At 43.2% G+C, this 19566-nt stretch overlaps 1 long non-coding RNA gene and 1 pseudogene across 1 annotated transcript; one reads left to right on the top strand and one right to left on the bottom strand.

Moving 5' to 3' along the window:
- The window catches only part of LOC123625486, a 46671-nt pseudogene extending 45312 nt beyond the window's left edge, over nucleotides 1–1359 (bottom strand).
- Nucleotides 1360–1390: 31 nt separating this feature from the next.
- LOC123625347 lies at nucleotides 1391–5038 on the top strand. The gene is made up of 4 exons (XR_006730471.1): nucleotides 1391–1705; nucleotides 3374–3555; nucleotides 4621–4678; nucleotides 4852–5038. It is a non-coding gene; the product is annotated as an uncharacterized LOC123625347 (long non-coding RNA).
- The last annotated feature ends 14528 nt before the right edge of the window (nucleotides 5039–19566 follow it).

The following is a 19566-nucleotide window of genomic DNA, read 5'->3' as shown; positions in this document are numbered from 1 at the left end:
TTTTCAAACTATGAACTATGTCACAGCAGAGGTAGCAGACACAGCAGGAGACTGCCTACCCGACCCACTTCTACTTATCGCACCACAAAGTGACCAAATCTGAACAGCTGCTACTGATTAAGTGTTCTCAAGGAACCCTCGCACGTTGTTGGTTTCCTTGAACAAACATTTATGAGTACTTACAAGGTACTTAGCACTCTGCCAAGTCATGTGAATTTCAAAGAAAAACAAAAATCAGTCCATACACCTCAAAGAATGCACAGGCTAGTGAATGAGTATTCTTGTAAATGCACAGAGTAAATGCCCAATAAACGCTTGCTGAATGCTGAATTCATGATTATCAGAGACTGAGAATTAGTTCAGATCTCAACACAGTAAAAAAAGGATGGAAAGAGGCTCATTTTAAATCAACTAAACAAGTGCAAACGTTTGTACGTGTAAGAGACACAAAAGGATCACGCAGAATTCCTTTGCTATTGCAAACTTCTGTGCATTTAAAGTTTTAAATGAAGAGTTCCAAAACTTTGACTTATTTACGACTCTACATAAAACACCTGTTGTGAAAACACAAGCACGATAGTGTTTAAACCCAAGAAAAGAGATGTGAATGTCCACTTTCCTTGAAAAGTGCTCTAACGGAGATCTTAGAGGGCTCTCACATCCCCGGACGGATGAGACAACTTTCACCGCCGCTGAGACGCGCGGTAACAGAGCCCCACTCTCTGCGCGCAGGTTCGCAACTCCCGGGTAAACAGTAACGACAGTACACTTCACCGAGCGCTCAGCAACTCAAACACTGGGTTAAAGGTTATGCCCATTTTACAAGCAACGAAGCCAAGGCTCAGAGAGCGAAGAGCCGCCCAAGGTCACCAGGCTAGAGAGTGGCGGGGGGATTCCAACAGCGAGTGACATCCGAAGCCTGCTCTTCACCACCACAGTGTCCCCACCAAACGCCAGAGGGACGACCTGGGGATGCACCTCCAGCCGCCCCGGCGAACTCCCTGGCGCAGCGGCCCGATGGGACCAGCGGGAGCGAGGACGCGGGGCCGGCTTTTCCCGGTCCCGACCTCCGAGGGCCGGCGGGCAGCCCGGGCAGGACGTGGTGCCGCGGGACGCGCGCCCTCAGGGGACCAGACGAGGGGCACGGGATCGCTCCTCAGAACAGCCCAGACTCCCGAGACTCACCCGACTCGCGGCCACCCCGGGAGGGCTGAAGCGGTCCAGCGACGGACACTCCTGCGCCGAGAGCCGCTTGCCTGCGAGGCCAGAGCCCACTAGCTGCGCAGGCGGCGGCCTCCCCGGCGCCCTCCACAGCCGACGCAGCACGCCCGCCGCCCGCCTCCCGCCGCCGAGGCGCATGCGCCACCCGGCCCGGACGGGCCCACTTCCGTGCACTACGGAGGAGAAAGAGCGAGCGCGCTGAGGCACCGCGGGCCTAAACAACGAACAGAACCAACAAGCCAAGTTTCGTGACTGACAGTAAACTTGACTTAAACAAGCTTCCCTGCTGAGGAGAGTGACGCTGGGTCTCGGCGAGTTTCACTTCCGTCGCTCCCTCCAGGGGACCCCTGTGCGCAAGGCACGGTCCAAGCGTTGGCCTCCGGGGGGCGGAGCCTGGAGGCGGCGGGCACTGCAATTGGTGGCTTTGAAGGCGCGGCGGGCGGGAACTGCCGCTGAGGAGTGAGGTGGCTGGAGATGTGGGCCGGTAAGGGAGTCCTCGGCCGTATAGGATTGGGGCCCGCAGGGTGGCGGGAACCTTGAGGGAGCCAGGTCCCAGGTCTCTGAGGCCCCGTTTTCGTGACCGGCGCGCGTCCTAAGGCGGAGGATCGGCGCTAGCTCTCGGGGTGGGGGGGAACTACGGTAGACGGTGAGGCGAGAGCGCGCGGAGACGCTGGGGCGGCCGTGACGTCACTTCCGCCCGTGGTGGAGCGGGGCCGAGCTTACGCGGACGCGCCTCTGCGCGAGAGCGTGCCGGGTTGTCAGGCCACTGGCTGCTGGGCTCTCAGAGCCTCAGGTTGCCACCTTGCCCACAACTGGGGTTTTGTTTTGGTTTTGAGCTCATCTCGGCTTCCTTCCTTTTTGGTCTCTGCACCTGTCGAGTTACTCGTTATACTCCCTGTTCCACTCTGCAGCGGTGTGTGTCTACAGGCGCTTCTTTGTCATGCGTTCAGCGAGTGTGTCTTTGTGCCAGGCTCTGTACCAAAGCGCCGGGAAGTGCAAAGAAGGTTTAAAACTAGTCACAGGGGAAACGTTTATTAAAGGGCTTCCCGACTTTATTGGTGATATTTAGCACACCCTACCAGATTTCTTTAGAATGGGGTTCTGCAAACCTTACCCAGAATGCTACATCTCAAACCCTATATGCGCCCTCCCTTCAATTTAATCTTCATTTTAACGGCTACCCCAACCCCAACTGTTCTGAAAAGTGTTGGTTTGGCCGGGCGTGGTGGCTCAAGCCTGTAATCCCAGCACTCTGGGAGGCCGAGGTGGGAGGATCGCTCGAGGTCAGGAGTTTGAGACCAGCCTGAGCAAGAGTGAGACCCCGTCTCTGCTAAAAATAGAAAGAAATTAGCCAGACAACTAAAATATATAGAAAAAGTGAGTTGGGCGTGGTGGTGCACGCCTGTAGTCCCAGCTGCTTGCGAGGCTGAGGCAGGAGGATCGCTTGAGCCCAGGAATTTGAGGTTGCTGTGAGCTACGATGATGCCACGGCACTCTACCTGGGGTGACAGACTCTGTCTCAAAAAAAAAAGTGTTGGTTTGATGTTTCACTGACTTAATCCTGCCCAGGTTTTCTCCGCAGGCATACTGCTTAGAGAGAGTATATAGTCACTCATTCCACAAACATTTATCAAGTTCTCAGTGGTCCCCAATCCCCGGGCCGTGGACCAGTCTGTGGCCTGTTAGGAACCGGGGCGCATCACTGCCTGAGCTCCGCCCCTCCTCAAGCCGCCTCTGTGGAAAAATTATCTTCCATGAAACTTAGGAACTGGGCTGCACAGCAGGAGGCGAGCGCCAGGCTAGCAAGGGAAGCTTCATCTGTGTTTACAGCCACTCATTGGCCCCTTAACCGCCTGAGCTCTGCCTCCCTCCCCGCCAGCTTCGCCTCCCCCTCCCCTGTGAAAAAACTGTCTTCCATGAATCCAGTCCCTGGTGCCAAAAATGTTGGGGACCGCTGCTCCAAAATATATTTAAATATTTATATACAGCTTAAGGACAAAATAATTAAATCTTCATGCTGAAACTGTTTGCAAAGGGGCCGAAAAAGGTAAACATTTGGGTGTTTGACCTACAAATCTAAATCCCAGCTTAAAAATAGGCTGAAAAATGTTGTATTTGCTTACTTTGTTGTGCTGTTTTTGTTTTATTAAAGTGCCAAAGAGATGGATGAGACTGTTGCCAAGTTTATCAAGAGGACCATCTTGAAAATCCCCATGACTGAAATGACAACAGTCCTAAAAGCCTGGGATTTTTTTGTCTGAAAATCAACTGCAGACTGTAAATTTCCGGCAGAGAAAGGAATCTGTGGTTCAGCACTTAGTTGAGCTCTGTGAGGTAACAATGTTACAAGTGATGGGTCTTGAACAGCGTGCTAACCCTTTGGGTTTTTCTTTCTTCTTAGTCCAAAAGGGATTTAAACTGCTAAACTGTGAAGTGATGAGGGCTGTGTATTACTGTAGTGTATTGTAAATCCATATTTAGGCATCCACTAAAGGGTTTCTATGTAGGACACAAAGGCAAGAAGGTTGAGAAATTTCCTGAAGGTGAAATTTTATAGATTATGCAGACAGCTCCTGCCTTTATTTTCTTTTCTCTCTGATTTCTTTCCTTTTCTTTTTGGCTTTTACATTTTATTGCATTGTATATATTTTTGTAAGATGACACAAATCCTTTTTGGAATGAAGCAGGGAATAACCAACCTACAAATAAATGACAATTATACCAACATGAAAGCCAAGGATAGGCTTTAAAATGTTCTTTAAAAAAGCACCCATCAAACCCAATTCTTTCCTGCACTTAAGTACTTTCATAATTAGAAAACTCTATCCAGAGCTCTCTATGAGACAGAGGAGAGTTCTGGCAGGATCTACCAGATATGACAAAGAGATTGATAATCCAAGAGGTGTATTGTGAAGGTAAGTAGGTACTTACACATTCAGCACCATCGGGATGGTGACATGCGGGGTAATGATGAACTCCTATGGAAAAAAGAAAGCAGATTAAGCTCAAATAAAAGTCTAGGACAGAAACATTTATTTCTGTTTTATCTGAGGATGTCTTATGTGTGGCTAGAAACAATGTGAATTGTTTTACGCAGGAAACCAAAGTGAGTATTTCCCACTGTTGATAAATCTGTAGACAAACAAGATTTCTGGAACTGAAACATTACAAATCATTAACGTCCAATCCATTTGTTTACTGTTCAAAGACCTCTGTACAAAAAAAAAACATTAAATCAATCATAAAGCTACCAGTATATAAATATTACTGCAGAATTATCTGCCTCATAATTTTAACCAAAGAGGAGCTCTTTATTAATCAAAAAATCATTTGGAAAATGATCATTTACAAAATTTTTACCAGATTACTGTTATTGCTTTCTCTTTCCACATTTCCCAGTAGGCAACTCACAACCTGAAGGCCCTACTGACACTGCCCTTCTATAACGGGGTGCAAGGTGAGAACTATGGTAACGGCCTAGCTAAAAATAATGCACAGACCTAGCTAAAAAATAACAATTAGTAACTATCCCTCTGTAACTGCCACTCCAGGGCCACGCAGCTGGTAGTCGTAAAGCTTCTTAACTTCTTCCATAGCTGGTGTCCATAAAGATTCTTACCTTTCTCCTAGGTAACATCACCTCTTCGAAACCTAATGGTAGTTCTGAAGCTATCTTCTAGGCCCTGCATTCCGGTGGATTAACTGGCCCACCCAGACCAACAGCCCATACCAAGAAACCAACTCAACTGGAATTGTGACCCCAGGGACCGAAACAACGCAAGAAGATGATTTCTACATCCCTAGGAGTTTGCCCCAATTAACAAACCTAATTGCCTAATCCCTTGCCTGTCCAACTATCCTTAAAAACCCTGTCTCCCAAGTTGTCAGGGAGGTGGATTTGAGAAATTTCTCCTATTTCCCTGCTTAGCACTATGCAGAATAAAGACTTTCTCTGCCATCCACCCTGCTGACTCAGCATACTGGCTGCTGCTTGGGCAGCGGGCAAATGAACCTGGCCAGGTGGCAACAATACCTGTGCGTTAACTCTGTTTGCTATTAGCTTAGGTTGACTTCTTTCAAGGCATGAGCTTTTAAAACCCATTAAAATGTACCCAGCTGTAGCAAGGCTACTTTGCCCTGTATCTTTTCTTGTAACATTCCCTCTGTTTTTCGTAGGACTGACGTGTATATTTAGCAGCAAAACCACGGCAGGTACTTCTGCGAGGGGAGGACACAGTTCTGGGACGCTCTTCTGATCAGACGTCATGTCTAACACGGCAAAGATGACAGAGGGTTGAATAAATAAACTGGAAGCTGAGTCGGAAAGACCCGAGTTCCAGAGCTGCTTTTCCCTTTGCCCTTAACTGTGAAGAACTCCCAGCCTAAGCTGATCCTCCCACCTCAGCCTCCCCAAGTGCTAGGATTACAGGAATGAGCCACTGCACCTGGCCCAGAGTTGGCTTTTTAATAGTCACGTTAGTTCCAAATAGCTTACGACTACAGCTTACATAAATCTCCCTGCTTCTTTCTACAATATTCACGAAGAGAGAAAAAGATGAAAATTACTTTACTATAAACCATGACTGACCAACAGCCTAATGCTAGCATTTGGGAGTAACTAAGACTCTCTCTTTAACCGAATTCTAGTCGGGCTTCTCTAAGCCTTCTTTCTCAGCTAGGTCTTGACCTTGGTCCTGTCCTTGCCAGACCTGCATGGCCCAGTTTTACCAAGAATCCTGCTAAGTCCATTTAGAGAGAATCCTTCCTCCCCCCGTCCCACCTCGATACCTGATCACCCTGGCCTGCCCTCGGCAAGAACGCCCCAGCCTTGATTTCTCCTCTTAGTAGTTTCCACCCAGCCTCCCACCCCAGCCCCAGCCTGCTCCTTGCCTGTAAATCCCCACCTGTCCTTGCATCTGGAGTTGAGCTCGGTCTCTCTGCTCTATTGCAGTTGTCTTGACACCACAACTGTGCTGAATAAAGTCTTCCTGTTTTAAAGAGCATCAGAATAATGTCTCTCTTTAACAAGAAGAACTGACACAGAGGAAGAAGTGGATGCAATGGAGGGTGAAGACCTACAGAGCTTGCCCCCCGTCTTTCCCCGTGTGGAAGTCGGCCTGGTCAGTTCGGGTGGGAAGGAACTTGACCCAGACACCCAGGGCCTTCACCCGGCAGCACATGGGCAGCGTTTGCTCTTCTTCCCCAAGTCCCATTCTGGGAGATAAGTACAAGCCCTGTAGTTGCCGTTCTCAGTGGCGTCTCCAGCTCATGCCGTTTTCCAAACCCAGGAGGCCCCTGGTCGTGATAGACAATGACTAGGCAGGCAAGAGAATGGGAGCAGGCAAGGGTGTGATGGATTCTGTGACGTACTGGGGGCCCCACCAGTATGGCCCCCCAAGGAGAGCACCAGGGAAGGGGACCGAGGGTGGAGTCCTGGGGAGACCTGAGTGTCAGGAATGCCAACGTTGCTGAGAGTTGTAGTTCTTCACAGGCATGGGCTCAGAGCACTAGGGAACCAGGCCACTGACGTTAGAGAAAACGTCAGCTCAGATGAGGGTCATTAAATGGGCAGGGTGCTGGGAACAGGGCACTGACCCTGCACTTTAGCTGTAGATTTGAAAAAGGGTTCTGACCATGAAATAAGCCAACAGCCTGCTGTGCTAGAGTGATCCAATTTCTTGGTCCACTGACAAACATTGCATTTGGACAGATCTTGCCTTAAAAAGAAAAAAAAAAAAAAAACCCCAAAGGGAGCAGGGGAACTGAATCCAGAGGACTCAGAGGAAAGCACACCCCCCTCAAACTCCTGGGCTCAAGCAATCCTGCCTCAGCCTCCCGAGTAGCTGGGACTACAGGCGTGTACCACCATGCCTGGATAATTTTTTTTAGTTGCCCGGCTAATTTTTTCTATTTTTAGTAGAGATGGGGTCTCACTCTTGCTGAGAATGGTCTGAAACTCCTGAGCTCAAGTTATTTTCCCACCTCGGCCTCCCAGAGTGCTAGGATTACAGGTGTGAGCCCCCACAACCGGCCGGAACAGAAAATCTTAACGATAACCAATTAAAGCAAAAATGCACCAGAGCAAGATAGATTGAGAGAGAAATAAATTCTATGAGAGGATTTCAAGAAAACTAAAAATGCCACCTGAATATTACAATCCACACTGGAGTTGATACAGAACAGAACTGATGTGGAAAAATCAAGTTGCTGACGTGGTGGATGAACGTGAAGGGTCCTCTCACCCTGCAACAGGAAGGGTGCTAAGTACAAAACCATCCTTTTCATTTAAAGCGATGACAGGAAAGATACAGAGAACAGAACCCAGATGGGCAGCACATAAACACCTGCTACTGCTTAAGGACAAAACCAGAGCAAATGAAACTGAAGTGATAAATGGGTAGAATATAACTTTCTTCAGCCAGAAAAGATGGATATAGATAACATTACATTCTACCCAAAATGAGTGAAAGGCAACGTGGATATATACTAAGAAAATGTCTGGATTACAAAAAATTCTACAAGGAATCTGAGGGGGGAAAGAAAAGTTTGCCTGGAAACCGAAAAACTACCCTTGGTTTTTTTCACCGTAGTGTTAAATGCCCAAGGACAAGGGGAAAATGTCTACAAAGTTTTGAAGGGAAGACCATGACCATATAATTATGTATCATTTTCACTGCAGAGACTGCCAATTATTCTCCACTATGTCCTCTTCTTTCTATTAACATATGAACATGATATCCCAGCTAAAGATGCCAAGAAGAACTACATTTCCCAGGCTTCCTTGCAGCCGTGTGTGGCCATGTGATCAGGTCCTGGCTAATGGATACAAGCAAAAGTATGTATAATTTCCAGGCTGTGCCTTTAAGAAAAAAAAAAGGTCAGGCCCTCTATTTTCTCCTGTCTTCTCATTTGCTGGAATGTGAACTTCGAGTAGGAGGCTAAAGCAGCTTTTTTAGACCACAGGATAGAAATTACACATGGGTGACAGCAGAACAAGAGTGAGCTTGGGTCCCACCTGTCAGCCCTGGACTGCCCCTTTGGACTGTATGTTAAAGAGAACTGTTTTGGCCTTTGGCAGCTGATCCAGTATTTTAATGAGTAAATGCTAAAATGCTAAAATATGGTTCCCTGGGAAGGGAGGAGAAAGACCTCTTTTGACTATTCAGGAGTTCCCCAAAATATTTCCACCAATAGATCTTTCTTGAAAAGACAGTTGAAACAGAGATGAGGCAAATTTAAGAATTCAAGAAAAGGAAAGTTATGGTATAAAATTATGGGTGATAAACACAAAATCTTACAGTAGAAATGAGTTCTAAATTAGTGTTGGAAATCTGTTTCAATAAAAAGGCATTCTCGAGAGAAGTTACATAATATGAAGAGAATAATTTAAAATAATAGCCCAAATAAAAACCACATATTATATTAACAGAACCTTGGGCAGAAGCACATGGAAGGGAAAAACTGACACGTGCTACACTCCCTTAATTAGATGAGGGGGTCTCCAAAAAGAATGTTTCATCTTCCAGCGTGACAATTAGGAAACATAGGTATAAGAATGTGTTTTTGAAAAGAACAACTTCTTAAAGGTAAACAATTAAAAGAATATCGAGTTCAGGTGTGGTGGCTCACACCTGTAATCCTAGAGCTCTGGGAGGCTGAGGCAGGAGAACTGACTGAGTTCAGGAGTTTGAGATCAGCCTGAGCAAGGAGATCCTGTCTCTAGCAAAAATAGAAAAATATCAGCCTGGTGTGGTGGCGTGAGCTTGTAGTCCCAGCTACTTGGAAGGTGAGGCAGCAGGATCACTTGAGCTCAGGAGTTTGAGGCTGCAGTGAGCTATGATGATGCCACTGCACACTGGCATGGGCAACAGAGTAAGACTGTCTCAAACAAACAGAAAGAATACTGAAGAACAAAAGTTTCAAGCAAAGACAGAACAAAGTAGCAAGGAAACATTAGAGTCAGAAGGCAAGAAATGATATTTGTTATCAAGATATCCTAAATGTGATAAATGCTACTATAAGAAAATAAAGATTCCTGGAGTAGATAAAATTAGATCCATCTACATGGAATTTAAGAGAGACACTTGAAATGACAAAAAATTTTAAAGGACCATACATACATAAATATTAGGCATCCCCCCATGAGGCAAGCTATTCTTTTCCCAATAAGGAGATTTTAAAAAGTCTGTGGGCAAGCTTAGCTATATAAACTTGAAGGATATAGGTCAAATAGTCAAATGTCTAGTTATTTGATTCAGTAACTTCATTTTACAAAGGCATATTTAAAAATCACGTTATCTGAAGTCATATATTAATTGAGAAACATTGCTCTCATGAAACTCACATTTCATGAAATATTTTAACTCAAACTTTGCATGTGTATCTTCAACATCATTGCTTTAACTATAATCAGAACTTTTTGAAAAATTTACCAGTTTTCTAAAATATATCTTTACTTCCACCTAAGGCTATCAAACATTTTCCCCTCAACTCACAAGTACACATTTACAAACCATTCAGAAAACTTGGTTTTTACATTTGTTCTTTAGATACGTATTCATGTCTCTAAACAACACTACTTTCTACATTGTTCTTTTAAGTGATATTTAAAGGGCTTGTGGACAAGCACATCCAACACTTGCAGCTGTGAGGTCATACCTGAGGAATAATCACTAGATCCACTTTAAGTTTATCTCTTTTTTTACCCTTTCTCTCAGGTGATCTCTGTAACCAACCATGCACTGATGTTCACTGAGATCATTTCAGGCTAATGCATCTTCCCCAAATAGTATTTGTTTTTCAATTTTTTTAAAAAGCAGAACATTATAATTTGAAAGACTTTGCAAGGACTTTAAGACAACTTTTCTCTTTTTTGATGGAAAATCTTGTGGGTGAAGAAAACCCCCAAAATTTATTTGGGCATTTGTGAAAAGAAGATGGCCAAAGGGTTATCAATAAGCATAGAAAATGAAAGAAACCAAAGATTGCAACAGTAAGATTAGCCAAAATAGAATGCAACAAATATTTATTGGGTGCATGTCATGATAACATGTTTCTGCATTAATTTAGTCTTGTGCACTTTTTAAGCAGGAATTGACTTCACTGATGTTAAGGTCACTAGAGGACCAGCACATTACCTAGGTTCGTGTCGTTTCTTGGTATCGCACCTTCTCTTTTTTTCTTCTTGGGTCTCTCGCATAAAATTATTTTCATTTCTTTCATGACTGGCATCTTGATCCGGAAAGGAATCTATTTGGAGGCCAATACAAAAGTTAATGTATAGGTTATAGCTCTAGCTGTAAGTCTATAACCTTTCCATGCACATCTATGATAATCAGGAAAATACAAATCAACCATTACTATCTAATTTTTTAAAACAATAATACAAGCATTCTGAAGTAGCTCTTTTGCTCTGGAGGAGTCACATCGCCTTATACTATTCGACATCTCAAATTAGGTCCACCAATTGAGTCAACACTGAGAAGACACAAGTTCATTTTAATAAATTACATACTGAGTGTAATATTCTTCTTTGTATTCTGTAACTCTCATTGGTAGAAATAGAAGGGTTCAGAAGTGGGCAATCACATTCTTGCACACGCCTCTTTGTGTACAGGCACGAGACTGTCTCCTACACGCTGGTGCACATGGCTGGAGACAGTCATGTAACCACGTTGACTACATCTTAACTTGAATTCGGGATCCTGCCTTCACTGGGCCCATAAATCACATTAGTCGCGACTCTATTCACTCCTCCGCTCTCCCCCACTTCCTTCTCTCTACTCAACACCCAACAACTAGGAGCCTCCCTTAGCCTCATTCTCGGGCCAGGTGATAACCTTGCTTTTTAACTCGAGGAGAAAACTGAAGCAATTTAGAGAGTCCTTCCATGACACCCACCACCAAATCTGGCCACCCACCAACACCTGTCCTGCAGACACTGCCTCTTCATGTTGTTAATATTACAAATCTGGCCTGGCACGGTGGCTCATGCCTGTAATCCTAGCACTCTGGGAGGCCGAGGCGGGCGGATCATTTGAGCTCAGGAGTTTGAGACCAGCCTGAGCAAGAGCGAGACCCATCTCTACTAAAAAAATAGAAATTATCTGGCCAACTAAAAATATATATAGAAAAAATTAGCCGGGCATGGTGGCACATGCCTGTAGTCCCAGCTGCTCGGGAGGCTGAGGCAGGAGGATCACTTGAGCCCAGGAGTTTGAGGTTGCTGTGAGCCAGACTGAGGCCAGGGCACTCTAGCCCGGGCAACAGAGTGAGACTCGGTCTCAAAAAAATATATATATATAAAGGAAAAAAAAAATACTACAAATCTTTGTATGCCTCCCCAGAGTAAACCCTTCTAGCTCTGCAGTAGCTCAGATCAAGCACATCGTTCCAGCACGTTCTTCTTCTTGCCTTAAAAAAAAACAAAACAATCCATATTGGCCTCAAGAATTACTGCTCTGGTTCTTTCCTGCTCTTGAGCAAAATTACCTTAACACATTGTCCAAACCTGCCAGGCTCCAATTCCTCCTCTCTTTTCTATTTTTAGGAATTGCTTTTAGAAATTTTGATTTAAATTTGTTTTATAATTGTCTTAGTCTGTTCTGTACGCTGCTATAATACCACAGAGCGAGTAATTTACGAAGACCAGAAATCTATTTTCTCACAGTTCTGGAGGTTGGAAGGCCGAGACGAAGGCCCTGGCGTTTGGCGTTTGGCGTTTGGCCTCTGACTCAACATCTCATCCCCGGAAGGGGGAGGGCAAGACAAGGCCCAGGCCCCCTGTCAAGCCCTTTTATAAGGACACCTGGTCCTGTTCACGAGGGAGGAGCCCACACGGCCTAATCACCTCTTAGGGCCCCACCTCTTAATACTGTCACTTAATACTGGCAACACCTGAATTTTGGAAGGGACACATTCAAACCGTCCCAAATCATTATGTAAAACATTTACAGAGTTCCAATATCAAAACTATAAAACAAAGTACGTTCAGAAAGGTCGAATTTACATCTGTATTCTCTCTGCCCATTCCCCCTCTCCCCTATAGATAACTATTTTCATTAGCTTTTGTTTCTTCTTCTATTATATGTAAGTCCATGTCTGTAAGCAAATGTATTCATAGTATCTCCCTTTCTTAAAGTAGCATACTACATACTACATTGTTCTGCCCCTTTTTTAACCACTAAAAAAATGTACCATAGAGATAGCCCCATTGTGGTATGTAGAGATTGTCCTTATTATTTTTTTATTTTTATTTTTTATTTTTTTTGCAACCAGTTTCCTCTTGATGGGCTTGTGGGTTGTCTTGTGCGTGTGTCTTTTTGTGTTTTTGTCAGTGTAGTTTTGGGAGTAGATTGCTGGGTCAGATAGCACATGTGTGTGTAATTTTGCCAGAGCTTGCTCAATTCCCCTCCACAGAGATATTTTGTTGCAATCTCATTAGCAATTTCTGACAGTACCTATTTCCTTGCAGTCTGGCCAAAAGAATGTGTTCAGTTTGTGGATTTATGCCAATCTGCTAGGTGGAAAACAGTATCTCAGTTTATGTTTAATTTGCGTTTCTCTATTCCTTGGCAAGACTACTGGGTAAGTGATGTGTATACTTACATCAGGGGCATTTTTCTATCTATCTATTTATTTATTTAGACAGAATCTTGCTCTGTCACACTGGGTAGAGTGCAGTGGCATCATCATAGCTCACTGCAGCCACAAACTCCTGGACTCAAGCAATGCTCCTGCCTCAGCCTCCTGAGTAGCTGAGACTACAGGTGCGCATCACCACACCCGGCTAATTTTTTCTATTTTTAGTAGAGATGGGGCATCTTACTCTTGCTCAGGCTGATCTCAAACTCCTGAGCTCAAGGAATCCTCCTGCCTTGACCTCCCAGAGTGCTAGGATCACAGGCGTGAACCACTGTGCCTGGCCTTATAACTTTTATAAAGTTGGGGCATACAAATGCAGTTTTGTGACATGGATACATCATGTAGTGGTGAAATCTGGGCTTTTAGTGTCAGCATCACCGGAATAGTGTACATCATTCCTATTATGGAATTGCTCACCCCACTCTCACCCTTTAGAGTTTCCAACATCTATTATTTCACACTCTGAGTCTTTTTTTTTTAATTTCACTTATTTTGAGGTAATTGCAGATCTACATGCAGATGTAAAAAAGAATAGAGAGATGCCTTTATCCAGTTTCCCTCAAGGGGACCATCGTGTCAGACTATAGCATAACCAGGATACTGAGGTTGATGTAGCCACCCTTCCCATCACCCTGCTATAGCCACGCCCACTCTCTTCCTGTCCTCCACCCCCCACCGTCCTTACACCCTGGCAGCCGCTCATCTGTTCTCCTTTCTGATAATTTTGTCATTTCATTTCAAGAACGGTAAATAAATAGAATCGTACAGTATGTAACACTTTGAGATTGGCTTTGTTCACTCAGCATAATTCTCTGGAGATTCATTTGGGTTGTTGTGGATATCAACAGTTTGTTCAGTTTTATTGCTGAATTGTGTTCTATGACATGGGTCTATTAATATTGTAGCTGCGTAACTATTTGCCTGTTGCTGGACACCTGGGTTGTTTCCAGTTTTTGCACTGTTATAAAGCTGCTATAAGCATCATACACATATTTTTGTGTGTGCATAACTGTTCGTTTTTCTGCATTAAATGCTCAGGAGTATAATCACGGGATTGTATCATTGTTGCATATTTAGTTTTTTTGAAGAAACTGCCAAGCTGTTTTCCAGAGCATCTGTGCCATTTTATGTTTTCGCCAACAATGTATGAGTGACTTCGTTTCTCTGCATCCTCACCAGAATTTGGTGCCGTTACTATTTTGTGTTTCAGCCATTCTGGCAGGTGTGCAGTGATGCCTCACTGTGCATGTCCCTACTGGCTAGTGACGTTGAACATCTTTTCATGTACTTATTTGCCCTCTGTCCTCTTTAGTGAAATATCTCTTAATGTCTTTTGCCCATTTCCTAATTGTATTGTTTCTTTTCACTGTTGAGCTTTGACAGGTTTTTTTGGTTTGTTTTTATTTTATTTTTTGAGACAGGGTCTCACTCTGTTGCCCAGGCTAAAGTGCAGTGGCCCCATCATAGCTCACTGCAACCTCAAACTCCTGGGCTCAAGTGATCGTCCTGCCTCAGCCTGCCGAGTAGCTGGGACTACAGGGGCACCACTATGCCTGGTTAATTTTAAAATTTTTTGCAGAGATGGGGGTCTCGCTATGTTGCTCAGGCTGGTCTTAAACTCCTGGCCTCAAGCAATCCTCTCACCTTGGCCTCCCAAAGTGCTAGGACCCCACCAGCTGAGAGCTATTTGTATGTTCTGGATACAAGTTCTTTTTTTTTTTTCCCCCTGTGACTCCACTGGGAGAGGATGGATATGAGTTCTTTGTCTGACATGTGGTTTACAAATATTTTCTCCAGTCTGTGGTTTACCTTTCATTTAAATAGGATTCCTCTTCAGAGCAAATGTTTAAAACTTTCTGAAGTCTACTTTATCAATTTTTCCTTTTAGAATTGGGCTTTTGGTGTCAAGACCAAGAATTCCTTGCAGATTCTTAATGCCAAAGATTTTCTCTTTTTTTCCCTAAAACTTTCATAGTTTTAAATTTTACACTGAAGTCCATGATCCATTTTGTGTTAGTTTCGTATAAGATGGGAGACTTAGGTCAAGGTTTATTTTTCTTTCTGTGGATGTTCAATTGCTTCAGTACTAGTTGTTGAAAAGGTTATCTTGGCCGGGCGCGGTGGTTCACGCCTGTAATCCTAACACTCTGGGAGGCCGGGGTGGGTGGATTGCTTGAGGTCAGGAGTTCGAGCCCAGCCTGAGCAAGAGCGAGACCCCATCTCTACTAAAAATAGAAAGAAATTATCTGGACAACTAAAAATATATAGAAAAAAAAATTAGCCGGGCATGGTGGCGCATGCCTGTAGTCCCAGCTACTCGGGAAGCTGAGGCAGGAGGATCGCTCAAGCCCAGGCTGATGCCACGGCACTCATTCTAGCCTGGGCAACAAAGCCAGACTCTGTCTCAAAAAAAAAAAAAGAAAGAAAAAGAAAAAGAAAAGGTTATCTTTCCTTCATTAAATTGCCTTTGCCCCTTTTTTAAAAAAGTCAGTTGGGCATATATTTGTATGGGTCTCTTCTGGGCTCTCTATTCTGTTCCATTCGTCCACCCTTCCCTTTAAGGTCCCAGAGTCTTAATTGGTATAGCTATGTAAGTCTTAAAACCAGGTAAATAATTGCTCCCACTGTGTTCTTTTTCCAATTTTTTTAAGCTAGTCTAGGTTATTCTACTTTCCATGTATATTTTACAATAATCTTGTCTACATCTATAAAAATTCTTGTAGAGATTTTGGTAGAAATTCTGTTAACCTTATATATCAGTTTGGGGAGAATTGACATCTTTACAGAACCTTCCAATCCTTGAACAGAGACCTTCTTGTATTGAAATGTTCTTTGATTTCTTTCATCAGCATTTTGTAGTTTTTAGCATACAAATCCTATACACTTTATTTTAATGTTTATATCTATTTCATTTTGGGGGAAAATTGTGAGCAGTATTTTAAATCTTGGTGTCTACATCCTCGTTGCAAGGACACAAGTGGTTTTTGTATGTTTATGTTGCATCTTGCGACCTTGCCGAACTCTTTATTAGTTCCAGCAGATTTGTAGATTCCTGGGAATTACCTGCATCGACAGTCATGTTACCTTCAAGTAGGAGAAAGATTGCAGTGTATCTTGTTTTAGTTACCCATAGGTGCTTCATATTTTAAGAAGAATGTATTTGTGATATTTTAAAATGTGAAACAAAATTTCTACCTAGACAATCTGAGACATCATAAGGTCTGTGAGAATTCACCGAGCTGAGAATAAATGCTTTATGTAAGCATGAAAGCAGAAGCATCACCAGGAGAAATATTGATTAAAAAAACAACAACCGGCCGGGCATGGTTGCTCACACCTGTAATCCTAGCACTCTGGGAGGCTGAGGCGGGAGGATTGCTCAAGGTCAGGAGTTCAAGACCAGCCTGAGCAAGAGTGAGACCCCGTCTCTACCAAAAAATAGAAAGAAATTAACCAGACAACTAAAAATATATAGAAAAAATTAGCCGGGCATGGTGGCGCATGCCGGTAGTCCCAGCTACTCGGAAGGCTGAGGCAGTAGGATTGCTTGAGCCCAGGAGTTTGAGGTTGCTGTGAGGTAGGCTGACGCCACGGCACTCTAGCCCAGGCAACAGAGTGAGACTCTACCTCAAAAAAAAAAACAAAAAAACAACAAAAAAAAAACCCCAACCAGACATACACAAATACATACATATGTAGCTTACTCCTGATCTGCTACTTCTGAGGAAGCTAACCTTGATCTGCTAACAACCTCCTCACCTTTGTCTTCTTGTTTTCCTACACCGTATTCTCCCTTCCTCCTTAGGTTTCCCTTTCATCCCTCTAAAGCCTGAGTGCTGAATGGATTAGGGGTGTACACGTGCAACACAAGGGTCACCAATACAATTTCTCCCGCACTCCGCCCAAGTCAAAACACGAGGGGAACCTCAAGGCACGACTCTTTTCCAACTACCAGCGTGGGATGCATATCGTTGGTCACTCCAGGTGAACATAGTTTCTCATTCTGATCAATATCAGGAAAATCAGAATCCCCATATCCGGCCTCTGGTGCGTCACTCACAGACTAACTAATACTCCCAACACATGGTTCTTATTCAGAATCACTTTTAAAAGTGTGGGTCCTTGCTAGCACATAACTTAATTACTTACCGGTCTGGCAAATGAAATAATATTCCAGTAAGCACGTGTCCTCTTTGGATGAGATCCGAGTCAAGTTTCTGGACAGGTAGGTGCAGCCAAAGGGCTTTGGCGGATGGGCTGAGGCTGTGACATCTGCTGAGAGGAGACCAGATCCGGGTGAGCTTCACACTTAAAAGTCAGACGTTTAAAAAAATATGCAAACCAAGTTTGGCTGGCTTCCAATAAATGAAAATTCAGGATGTCCACCTACATATTATAGATTGTTTTTTATCATATGTGTTCTTTACCACAAGGTTTAGTATTAACTTACCTATGTAACGTGTTCATGAAGATGATGAGGACATAATAATGCTTTGGAGGTTTTTTCCTAAAACTTCGAGATTATGGCACATAACTTTGAAACTACTACGTAAGAAAGAAAATAGGTAGATAATCGTTCCCCTAGTTTTTGCATTAGGAAATTTGGAGCCCAAAACAACAAAGAGATGTCTGCTAGGGGGAAAAAAAAGACCATAAGAAGTGTCCCTCTTTAGAATGTAGCACAATTTTTAGTGTAATGTTAGGTAAGTTAACTTTAAGATAGGCTCTGAGAAAAATCTCACCACCTTTGTTGCAGACAAACCGAAGGCTGAAGCACATGAAAATATTTTAGAAGAATTACGGTAACAAAGTAAAGTGACTGATTTTTCTGTATACAAAAGCAGAAAGATTAAAATTGTTCTCTTTCTCCTGTTCCAAAATAAAATGTAAGGGAGGTTCCTTCCTAAACACTGACCCCCAGAGCCTTACCTGGGTGGTTTTCTTCATGATGCTTTCTTGGCTTAAAGTTTTCCCCAATCCACCACTTCTCTCCTCCGTCCAGAAAGTTCCAGAGGAAATCTTGAACTTCCTTTTTCCAAGTATGAGCAAGGTGTCCTCCGTGGGCACAACAATAATTTTCTGCTTCCTTAAAGCTGCATGTAAATCTGTTAAGCTGATAACAAAGATTTTTCTCATGTAGCTCTGGGCTATCTAGTTTACTTCCTAGAATGATGCTTGTCCTGATGTAGAACCAAATCCAGGTTCTTCCTCTGAAGAACATGTTCCCTGTGAACCGTGAGCAAGAGAAAGTGTGGGGGTTCAGCAGCTGCCTGGCCCTTTAAATACATATATATATCCTATTGGGTTTGTCTTATTAGTATTATACTTTTAGGAACTGGGAACAATTTACCAAGCAAACAAAAGGTTTTGTTTTGTGTTGTGGACCCAGGTGCAGCTCTTATACGCTGAAAGGCAATTGCAGAGATCAACAAAGCAGTGAGCATTTATAGCTGGGGCATGACCATCTGTGCCACACAACCGACCATGCCTTTAGCATATACAGATCTACCATGAAGCTAAGTTTAAGCCGTTAGGAGGTAGAGGATAATAAACACCTAAACCAATTTTTAGTGTTGCTAAAAATGGATAAGGTACTTTTATTTAAAAAAAAAAAAAGAAAACCATTCTTACACACCTCTACGATTTTTTAGAAATAAATTTTATTGTGTATATTTCAGGAATACAAAATGTTACGGGATATGCATAGATAGTAAGAAGGTTACTATAGTATAGCAAATGAGCATATCCATTATTTAACCCAGTTACCAAATTTTTTGTGTGGCAAGAGGATTAAAATCTCATTTAGCACGAATCTCATATACAGCACAATTTTATCGCCCTGTAGTCCTCACGTTGTACATTAGATCTGTAGACTCGTTCACCCTACATATCTGCTACCCCTAGGATTAATTCCAGTTACTATTTTTTAAATTCATGCAAACCAAACTGGGCATAAACTATATCCTAAAGCTCATACACAATCATAAAAACCAAACAATAAATATTTAATGGAAGAATAGTTACAAATTAAATACAAACAAAACTGGAAACCAAGGAAATCCACACTTGCTGCACTAAATAGCAGATAAACATGGTTCTGGCTCATGGCTACACAGGTTCCTTTGAATGTGGCATGCACACTACTCTATGCTATGGGGAAGATTCGATTCTCCCACCACTTCTCTTTGACTTGCTGAAAAACTGTTTTTCATACAGCAGGTCATTTGGTCTTTACCTCTTGCTCATCCACCATTTATAGACCATAGCTCATTCTTTACTAGTGCCAAACGTTGATCATAAATGCAAACAAATGTGAGTCCTGAAATTGCTTGGCAAGTTTCAGGATTAAGTTGTATCCAAATGGTCCAAATCATGCTTATGTTACTTTTAAAAATCACTATGGAAGTGGCCAAAGTTAAAAATTTTCTAAAGCACAGACTCCAAGAATACATCCTTTGGTTTGAAAAACACTGCAGCAATCAAATGAAAGATAAATATAGTATAATCCTTTCTTTCAAAAAGTCTAACCAGGGAAGAAGAGACACAATAATGGTAATTAACAAAGACAGTGAAAGTGCCACCAGAGAAGGACACCTTAAGTACTATGAAGGTTCAGATGAGGCAAAAATTATTTCCAGCATTTGAACATGTAAGGATGGTCATGTTTAGACAGATGAAAAGGACTCTTGTCAGAAGAGTCGA

This window comes from Lemur catta, chromosome 20 (genome assembly GCF_020740605.2).
Source record: "Lemur catta isolate mLemCat1 chromosome 20, mLemCat1.pri, whole genome shotgun sequence".
NCBI lineage: Eukaryota > Metazoa > Chordata > Mammalia > Primates > Lemuridae > Lemur > Lemur catta.
Note: the sequence above shows the minus strand (reverse complement) of the source record. Positions and strands in the feature narration are given on the sequence as shown.